The 11,487-nt window shown below is 33.9% G+C and overlaps 1 pseudogene; it reads left to right on the top strand.

The window, feature by feature from the left end:
* The first annotated feature begins 8,712 nt into the window (after positions 1 to 8,712).
* Positions 8,713 to 9,869, top strand: LOC105976245 (rust resistance kinase Lr10 pseudogene; annotated as a pseudogene).
* The last annotated feature ends 1,618 nt before the right edge of the window (positions 9,870 to 11,487 follow it).

Raw genomic sequence — 11,487 nt, 5'->3', positions numbered from 1 at the left:
GCTCAACTCGGTGTTGCATATGGCGGGAGTCAAGCTTTGTGGCAACAAAGAAGACATGTTTGAGTAGAAAATTTTGGGCATGCAAAACTTGCACAACCAATACGGTTTAGAAATACTGACTATAAACTCAAATTAATGGAGAATATTCCCAAATTCAGTTGACCTACATATCCTTTAATATACGTAGGGATAATTACACTTTTCGTCCCTATATATTACCACTTAAACGATTTTCGTCCCTAAACAAGATGAAGTTACAATTTTTGTCCCTAAACATGTCACTTTTATGCCGTTTTTGTCCCTCCGTCCATTTGTCCAGTTAGTTTGGACGGAAAATCGCACGTGCGCCGCACGTGACACACAAAAGCACCTCTACACCTCAAAACGTTCAATCACGCATTAGTATTTAATAAACTTATAGTATTAGGTTCCACCCCTTCAGTCTTCATTTTCTCGACGATTTTTTTCCATCCCACTAATATCATTGGACAACCCTTTGGCACTTATCAAAACGTGGTAAGTGAAGTATGATGGCTTGATATTTTCTTTCTCCATCAACGACAAAACGTCATAAATTTTCTTGATGTCGGTTCTCTTGTACAGAAGTAACAACTGATTGCAAGAAAAGCATGTAACAGGGAATAAGCTCTTCATTTTGTTGAAGAGATCTTCGGATTTCTTCACATTGCCTGTAGAGACGCAGTTTGCCAGTAGGGTACGGTAGACAATTTCACCTCTAAAAGATTCGGGGATTCGCTTAATGTACTCTTCTGACTTGGGTATTTTTTCCAGCGATTTTTCATGTCAATCAGAGAAGAAGCAAAAACAGTAGAACAGGTCAATAATCAAAATCCAAAATCAATTGAAACCCCAAATTCAAAGAGACGAAATAGAAATCCAACAAACGCAATCACACACACACACAGACACACAGAGAGGGAGAGACGAAGATGAAGAAGTATGGAGAGTAATTAATTAACCTCGCAAACACCATTGACGAGATAGCCGAAGAAGAAGCCGGAAGAACAGATGAGAAATTGTTGCCAAATGGGGCGATCAGTTAGAGAAATCCCGAATAAAAACCTCGATTGATCCTCCTTCTTCATCTCTCTCTTTCTTCTCTCTCCGCTCTCCGATCAGACGGAACGAAAAGCTGAAAAGCTGGAATCGAAACTGTATATCAAATACTCTATGGCATACGAAACAGAAAACAACAATCCAAAAATTAAAAACAAAAAAATTAAATCTGCAGGTCGAGACAAAATCAAGATTGGGTTTCATCATAAATTGCTCTGCCTTTTATTAATGGAACAGGCTTATTTTGAGGTGTAGAGGTTCTTTTGTGTGTCACGTGCGGCGCACGTGCGATTTTCCGTCCAAACTAACTGGACAAATGGACGGAGGGACAAAAACGGCATAAAAGTGACATGTTTAGGGACGAAAATTGTAACTTCATCTTGTTTAGGGACGAAAATCGTTTAAGTGGTAATGTATAGGGACGAAAAGTGTAATTATCCCAATATACGTACATTCATATTTTTTATATTTAATAATAATAAAACATTTAATATGTAAAATGAATAAAGGGAAACAACCTAAGAGAATTTACTTGCTAAGTTAGTTTGTATTGAGAATGTTCTTTTGTTAAGTTAGTAGTGCATTTGGAAGCGCACTTAGATAGTTAAGTCTCATCTTGGGAGCTCACTTAGAAAGACCCTACACCTGGTTATGTTTACCAGGTATTCTAATATCGTAGATCTATACATTAATATATATATATACACATGGGAGTGTGTAAGTAGTGGGTTGTGTTGATTTTAAATGCCTATGGAAATCTACTCCATCTGTTGAGATAGATTACGTGTTACGATATTAGGTGCGGTAATAGAATTATTGTGTTGTCACAGTAATTAACCTACTAAAAGCAGATAAAAGAACACAATAATTTAATGTGGTTCGGATACAAATGTACCCTACATCGACGAGGACTTGCAAACTAGTTCAGATTTAACGTACAATATTGAACATAATTAAACACTAAAGAATCCCTTTTTATGTTATACGCCGTTCTTGCACACAACTCAAACTTGTTGATAATCAAAGCGATTCCTCCATCTGCACTCTTGGACTTCCTGCAATATTGAACTCCCTTCAAACGGCGGATCGACCTTTCCCGAGATCTTTTAAGCACTTCTCCTGAAACGGCGATCTTCTTTATGGCCTGGTAGAAGAAACCCTTCATGTTCCATAGCTGATGTGCCGACAGGGCTGCAGCACGGGCTGCACCCTTCAAAGCCTTTATGCTAGGATTTTTCTTATTAAAGCTCCATGTGACTCATATGAGGTTGAGGGCCTTATATAGGCACGGAATTCAACACCATAAACCTTACTTGTGCCCTAAGAACTCGATTTAACTAGGTAATAGAATTCTAGTCGATTTCTACTTCTATTCTAGATAAGTACAAAAGATACCTAACTAGGATATAATACATGGAAATAAATCTAAGTCCTAATAACAATATTACATGAATATGACTCTAATTAATTCCAAAATAAACATGGAAAACAAATCTTTGCCAATCTTTAATATCCACGTATGGCAGATTTCTTAAATCTTCACCAACAAAAATCTGGCGCCAACAATCTCCCCCTTTTGCATAGATTCGTTAGAATTCATGTTTAACAACAACTCCCCCTGCAGATGAGATTTACTCCCCCTGCAACATAGATGTCACTTATCTTCACCCATCTTTGTCTTCTGTCAGATTGTCCCATTAAGGGGCGTGTTACAACACAGCGGAATTGGGTGAATGTCGTGACAGACTTCCGTCTCAACCTTACCTGTGAACATACGTCATCCAATAAGCGAAACAAATGAATCAAAATCCAAAATCAGACACTAAGTATATCTAGTGACCCGCTCTGATGCCAATTCTTGATTTTAAATGCTATGAAAATCTACTCGTTCTGTTGAGACATATTACGTGAATTAGGTGCGGTAATTGAATTATTGTGTTGTCACAGTAATTAACCTACTAAAAGCATATAAAAGAACACAAGAATTTAATGTGGTTCGGATACAAATGTACCCTACATCCACGAGGACTTGCAAACTAGTTCAGATTTAAGTGTACAATGTTGAACTTAATAAAAACATTAAAGACTCTCTCTTTATGTTATACGCCGTTGTTGGACACGACTCGAACTTGTTGATAATCAAAGCAATTCCTCCATCTGTACTCTTGGACTTCCTCCAATGTTGAACTCCCTTCAAACGGCGGATTGACCTCTCCCGAGATCTTTTAAGCACTTCTCCCGAAAGGCCGATCTTCTTTATGGCCTGGTAGAAGAAACCCGTCCTGTTACCATACCTGCTGTGCCGACAGGGCTGCAGCAGGCGCTGCACCCTTCAAAGCTTTGTGCTAGGATTTTTCTTATTACAGCTCCATGTGACTCATATGAGGTTGAGGGCCTTATATAGGCACGAAATTCAGCACCCTAAACCTAATTTGTGCCCTAAGAAATTGATTCAACTAGGTAATAGAATCCTAGTCGATTTCTACTTCTATTTAGATAAGTACAAAAGATACCTAACTAGAATATAATACATGGAAATAAATGTAAGTCCTAATAACAATATTACAAGAATAGGACTCTAATTAATTCCAAAATAAACATGGAAACAAATCTTTGTCAATCTTTAATTTTTACGTATGGCGGATTTCTTCAATCTTCACCAACAGAAATTTGGCGCCAACAGGTTGTAATATACATGCCAACGATGAGACTAATCTGGTGAAGTTCACCAGTTGTAGGACAAAATAAACTCTTAGAAAGTTATGTTTCATTTTGAGAGCAAATTTAGCAATTGAACTTTCATCTGATATAACTTAATACAACTCCACAAAAACACAAAATCACAACATTCACCAAAAAACATACATTAACACTCATATATGAACACACCTAGGAACAGTGAAAAACAAGTAAATATATAGACATCAAATAAGAAAATATAAGTCAAACTCTTGGGATGGGTTCGATGGTTGTTGAGCAATTTTTGGCAAGGCAAAGAGAGGCAACAATACTAACGCTGAGAATATGAAATAGAAAAAAGACACATGGAAAGACTATTGTGCAACGTATTAGATTATTAATTTAGCTTTTTATTGAGTGGACTATATAATATAAGTTGGCTAGCTAAATAAAATAATTGGGTACATATTGTGAAAAATAATTCAATAGAAAACGGGTTTAAATTTACCCTTATCTAAGAGTGGACTTCGTCCTAGCTGCAACACTGGATTACATCAATTCTCAATGATCGAGAAAGAAAGAAATATGAATAAAGAAAAATAAAGAGTAGAAGAAAAATAACAAATTGGGGCAACCATAGTTTTCTAATGAAATGACAACTAACAAAGTACAAAGTTAAGTTTGGTGAAATCATATTGTCCTTTTGCCAATACATTTGTGAAAATGTTAATTAGTTGTGCATTTGACGAGACAAACGAGATGGATATTCCCGGTGATGATATCATCAGAAACAAAATGACCATATACTTCAATGTGTTTTATCCGTTCACTATATACTGGATTTTGAGATATGTATAGCTGCTTGAATGTCAGAATCAAGAGACATAAGTTGAGTATGAGATACTTCAAGACACGATAAAATAAATTTCAACCATTTCATCTCACAAGTACCCATAGCCATGGATCGATCTCCAGCCTCAGCTGAAGATTGAGAAATTGTGTGTTGCCTTTTCATTTTCCAAGAAATAGGCGAGCCCCACGAAACACGAACCACCCTGTGAGAGACCATCTAATAAGGAGAATTCAACCGAATCTGCATCACACTTGTTACACAAATGAATACATTAACCAGCGTTACTCTTGAAGTACCGAACCACGCGTAAAGCACCTTCTTGTGCTCTTCCCAAGGATGTTACATAAATTCGACATGAACACTATAGGATAATTATGGTAAGATACAAAATAAATAAATAAGTCGACCAACCAACCGACGATGCAGTGGGGATCATCAAATCCTCTACATTTAGACAATGCCAAGGTGATTATGTTCTAATGATACATCGGCTCGACGTGATCCTAGTAAACCAACCTCAGAATTAATGTCAACCGCCTATCTACACTGACATATTACAAATCAATCGGGTCCATGAGCCACTTCCACTCTCAGTAAATATCAATACACCAAGGTATTTCATGTGAAAAAAAATAATAAGATAACTCTCAATGACTTATGATGAGATCATAGACATAGACATCAGTACAAAGTTGAACAAATCCTCTTTGAAAAGTGAACAAATAATAATCTGAACAAGATTGTTGAGTACCATAATTATTCAAAAAGGTTGACAATTTGCAAACCAGTGTCAGAGTTCCTGCTTTAAACCATAAAGAGATTTCTTGAGTTTACAAACTTTTTGAGAAGTTCCCACCTTGAAACCGTGTGGTAATATCATATATACATCATCCATAAGATCTCCATGTAGAAATTCATGTAGTACATCCATTTGATGAATTTTCTACTGCGAAACTGAATCCTCGGGAGTACGTCATTGATAAATTCAAATGAGATTTATTTTTACAATTTACAATTATACTAGAATGCGTTCAGAATAATTCTATTTTAATTGCGGACTAACAAAAAAAAAAATTAGATTTTACATTGGGATTGGAATACGATACCAAAATACAATCTTCAGTTCAACATGGCATGAAATACAAACGGCGTCCTCCAAAATTATGGACAGAGCTTCTCCAAAGTTACTGATGTCAACAAATTTTAGCGGTCTTATGAAATTCATAACGTTATGTTTAGGATTTGGATCAACGGTTCATTAATTCTGGATTGAAGCTTTAGGTATTGGGAACCTACAGTAAGAATTTCATGACGATCCGATAGTGGATGAAGTCGTAGCACTCAAAACACCAAGGTTATTGCATAAAGTCTGAGAAATGATCCTTGCTCTCAAAATCTTCAATCTTCTATAGTATCCCAGATTAATAATTATTCGATAAGGGTGGACTTAATCTAGAAGAATTCTTAAGCCAAAATTTTAAGTGAGAGACAAAAAAAGAAGGGAAAAGTATATTCTCTCTAAATCATGTTGCTAAGGTAGCAATCTACTTTCTTTGTCCAAACAAATCTTGTTTATATACGAACGTAGAAAGAGTTGTATATGGAAAGAACTAAGAAAACAGTTCCTTCTCTACCAAGTATTTGGTAATTATTAATAAATAATTTTGGCCAAAAAAAACTCCGGTTAATCAGTACTTAGATTCTCCCGCATTAAAATATTCTATAACCACCAAATAATTCATTCAGTGGTTAATATGTTAAGATTTCTTTTCGTGAGTCTTACTCGCTTAACTTATTTGATTATGACGGATACAAAATCCACCTAGACAGGACTTGGTATAAGCAAAACTCATAAGCTACTCAAGGATTATTTAGCAATCCCATATTTCAGAGATGTGGATTTGTTTCGATAATTAATTTCCACCCATTAATTCCTAATGTCAATACCGAACACACCGGGGATCACATGACTCAATATAGAAATATCATCCATTGTGCATCAAAATATAGGTCATCAGTTAATGTGTACATTGGTTAATTAGGTATTAGTTGATTAAATAATTTACTGTCGATTAGAAATAATACAGTTTCATTTGAAAAAGTGATAAAACGATTATTTCACATCATCCGGTTCAACTGATTACGGATGTGCTAGTACAACAAAAAAAAAAACAACCACCCAAGTCATTCTCTGGTTACGGTAATAAAGACATATCACTTAATATTGTGTTATAATTCCATTTTGAAGTATTAACTTTATATTTTAAACGAACTATCAAAATAATCTTATGTGTACTACATACAAATCGACACACTATTTAGTCTCGTTAGGTTACCTATATCGGATTTCTTTGGGTTACATGAGATCGGATTAATTCACTACTGACTAATAAATGATTTAGCTCGTAAGAAGTTCGGCTATATCTGATTTCTCTATAATTTTTTTTTTATAAAATTAGTAATTCAAAGGTTAAAATAGACTTTTACTTGTTCGTCAACCCCAATTAAATTAATCTCAGGGAGAGGGTGCTACTAATTTAATGAAATAATAGCATTTAATAGCGGATTTTGATTTTACTGGCGGGTTTGAAGATGTATGAATCTTGTCAACCAAACGTGTTGCTAACCTCTTCTATTTAGTCAGTAGAACCTTATAGCGGTAATCTAGCGAGCCCTTAGAATACTATTACTAATGTACTCCTGCAATTAATTAAATGCGTTGAATGATGTAATGCAAATTCTCATAAAATGATAATATTCTACTTTATTAGATTATTAATAAAATTATGTTGCTAAATAAGACTTTTAGTCTACTATCCCAACACTTTTCAATTCTTTGCCGCAGCAATTGCAAGAAACACTCGTACGGTAACCAATTTAGCCACAGGAGCAAAAGTTTATGTATAACCAATTCCTTCAGTTTGACGGTTCCCAAGAATAACCAACCGAGCATTCAACCCCTCAACATTACCGTACGTCTGAATTATATTTTATATTGTATACCCATTTGCGCTTAAGAGCTTTGTTTCTTGATGGCAAATCCACCACATCCCAAATGTTAGTAGCCTCGAATGCATCAACTTCACGAAGCATTATCCTTCTAACGAATATCTTTCAAGACCTTAGAATAGTCCACATGTTCCTTCTCTATCATCAAGGCTGCAAGAAAATATTATATGTCATACAAAAAAATTGTCGCAATTTTCATAACGTGCTATAGGATAAGGAGTACTTGACAGATGTCGTGGTATGGGTGGTGGTGCAGATGGACTTAATTTTGTATGTGTGGGCAATGCAGTCATGAAGTAACGCTGTTGATGAAGCTTCTCTGTTGCACCTTTCAAAATCTTCAACTTAAGATGTACTTTTTGATAAAAGCTCTAAGGTTCTTCGTTGGGATTATAGGAAATTTGTATATATCTATATATATATATAGACAAATTTGTGCTCCATAAGCCTAGCTTGAACCTTAAGAAATCAGTTTTTAGGAACTACAATCTTGTATGATCTCTATAACCTAATTTAAATAAAGATAAATCATTTTACAATCTTTTCTATTATGTAATAAATAATAAGAAAATAAATAAAGTCTTATACAGTAAAATCTATAAGAAATATGAATTAAATAATTTTCTTATCAATGACATGGAATAAGATCGATGACAATCTTAATAAAAAAATCACAGATTTCTCCAATTTATTAACCAAAATATGGTTCCAACACTAAAAATCTTCTTCAGAAAACCATTTTCTACTTATTTTGTATATTTCCTAAAACTGATTAAACTTTTGCTCAGAATCTAAATTTTAACTGTTACGTTCATAGTATTTACTTGGTCATGTTTTAATGTATTTTCTAAATATTGAATATCTAAAAGATAATATGCACAACAACACAAGTTAACTCTGTGTGAGGTTATTTATTCAATAACTTAATGTATATTTATTTTTATTTCACACAATAATACCAAAAAAAATTATGAAATATTATGTGACGGAGTCACTTCAGAAAATCTTATTTCAATTTGTTTCATTTTGTCAACTTTTATACATTATTATTTTAATTGAACTGATCGAACTTCCATGTTATCTTTAAGGTTATCTTATATATGTACTTCCGGTCTACCTAGCGCTAAGGATCTTGATTGGATTTCCACCCTTATGTGTTATTTTGATCATTAAATTTCGAACAAGGCATTTGTCCATGTTTGGCCCAATAGAAAGATTCCTGCAAAGTAACCGAAATCTCACAACAATTCGATATTCCTACTCAGACGTAAGAAAAATGACAAGAGGCTTCCGTGAAAAACTAGGCCAAGGGGGTTATGGTTCGGTTTACAAAGGAAAACTCCGCAGCGGTCATGATGTTGCCGTCAAAGTACTCAACAAGCCTAGAGCAAATGGGCAAGATTTCATAAATGAAGTTGCAACCATTGGAATGATCCATCATGTCAATGTGGTTAAACTTGTCGGATATTGTGCTGAAAGATCCAAACGCGCCCTTGTCTATGACTTCATGCCTAACGGCTCCCTCGAGAAGTACTTATTTAGTAAAGAGACGAGTAATTCGCTTAGCTTGGCGAGGAAGTTTGAGATTGCCGTTGGAGTTGCTCGTGGAATTGAATACTTGCACAAAGGATGTAACATCCAAATCCTACATTTCGACATAAAGCCTCACAACATACTTCTAGATGATAATTTCACACCCAAAATCTCTGATTTTGGACTCGCAAAGTCTTATTCAACAGAGAATACCACGGTGACTCTCACTGCAGTTAGGGGAACAATAGGGTATGTGGCTCCTGAACTGATGAATAGAAGCATTGGCAGTGTGTCTTGCAGAGCCGATGTTTATAGCTTTGGAATGTTGTTGATGGAAATGTTGGGCCTAAACAGAGGTACGGGGCCTACTAATGACAACAAATCGAGCCAGTATTTCCCATATTGGATTTATGATCACTTGAATGAAGGCAACGACATCGAAATTGGAAATGCCGACAAAAATGACTATGATGATGACGATGAGGACGACAATGTAAGAAAAATGAGGAGAAAGATGACAATAGTTGGGTTGTGGTGCATACAAATGAGGCCAAGTGATCGTCCGTCAATGAGTGAAGTTTTAAAAATGCTCCAAGGCGAAATTGATTTGCAAATTCCTCCTCAACCTTCCCAATCACCTGATATTGAATACTTCAACAATCAAAATTGGGAGATAGAGTCAACTGGTTCCATGGCCTTGTTGTGTAATGATTCTTGAACTGATCAATGAGAGTGGTAAGTAAGAATTATAAATTAGTATGTCGTGCAATAAATTGACATTTGCTAAGATTAATGGGATCAATAATACTTTTGAATTATTCGCCAAACATTTTATTTAATGTTATTTTATTATAAAGTAATGATTTCCTTTTCTCCTAATTTTTTTTGAGGATCGACGTGAATATGTATGAATTGATCTTCCAACAATTCAATATGCCAATATCTTCACTCAAAATACAGAGTAGCCAAATATAGGATTATTCCTCTAAAAAATGGGCTTTTATTTCACTATGTACTTCTGTGTTTACTTTAATTTAAAAAAAAATATTATATTATTAATACTAATATTTCAACTGTGCGATGCACGGGATCAATTCTAAGATTGTTAATGTAAAAATATCAAAGAACAAAAACAGCTCGAGGATATAAACAAATACCTCTATGAATACCTATATGAATGAAAAACGGATGTTAAATGTTAATGCTAATATTAATATAATAATGGTAATTTCGGTGCTAATAATGTTAATATTGATGCTAATACTAATATGCAAATGCTAATATTAATCTTAATACTAAAACTAATACTAATAGACCAATGTTAATGCTATAATAGTGATACTCATACTAATATTCAAATGCTAATACTATAATAGTAATACTAATACAAATACTACTACCAATACCAATACCAATTCCAATACAGATACTAATTTTAATTCTAATATTAATACTAATGCTAATACTAATACTAATACTAATCATTAATTGATACTAATGTTAATATAACTAATTATAATCCTAATCCTAATAGCAATCCTAATTCTAAAACTAATACTACTAATAATTATAATCATATTCTTAATTCTAATCCTAATCCTAATCTGAATCCTAATACTGATACTAAAATTGATATCCATATTGATACTAATAATTATATTGATATACTACTATTGATAATAATTCTAACTCTAATACTAATACTCACACTAATACTAATACTGATACTAATACTAATACTAATACTAATACTAATACTAATACTAATACTAATACTAATACTAATACTAATACTAATACTAGTACTAATATTAATGACAATGCCAATGCCAATGCCAATGTCAATGCCAATACCCATGGCAATGCCAATGCCAAAGCCAGTGCCAGTGCCAATACTAGTACCAATACCAGTCAGTACCAATACCAGTACTATTGATATGCCAATGCCAGTACCAGTACCAATACCAATACCGATACCAATACCAATACCAATACCAATACTGATACCAATACCAATACTAATAGTAATACTAATACTCATGCTAATACTAAGAGTAATCTTAATCATAATCCTAGTGCTAATCCTAATACTAATATTAATACTAATGCTTATTTTAATGTTAATATTAATATTAATCGTAATACTAATACGAACACTAATTATAATCCTAATATTTCCACTGGTTACAAGTTACAGTAAAAGACCTACCAATTGAATAATTATGTGATAATTATTATATGATCTTATAAATGACAAATATCATAAAATAATGTATTAGTATTAATATTATTTACATATTGTCTTTGTAAATGACATCCATCTTGCTTTCCATAGA

The sequence above is a fragment of the Erythranthe guttata genome, chromosome 5, assembly GCF_056151865.1.
Source record: "Erythranthe guttata isolate IM_541 chromosome 5, IM_541, whole genome shotgun sequence".
NCBI classification, from domain to species: Eukaryota; Viridiplantae; Streptophyta; class Magnoliopsida; order Lamiales; family Phrymaceae; genus Erythranthe; species Erythranthe guttata.
The sequence above is the reverse complement of the archived record's forward strand: the minus strand, read 5'-3'. Positions and strand labels throughout refer to the sequence as shown.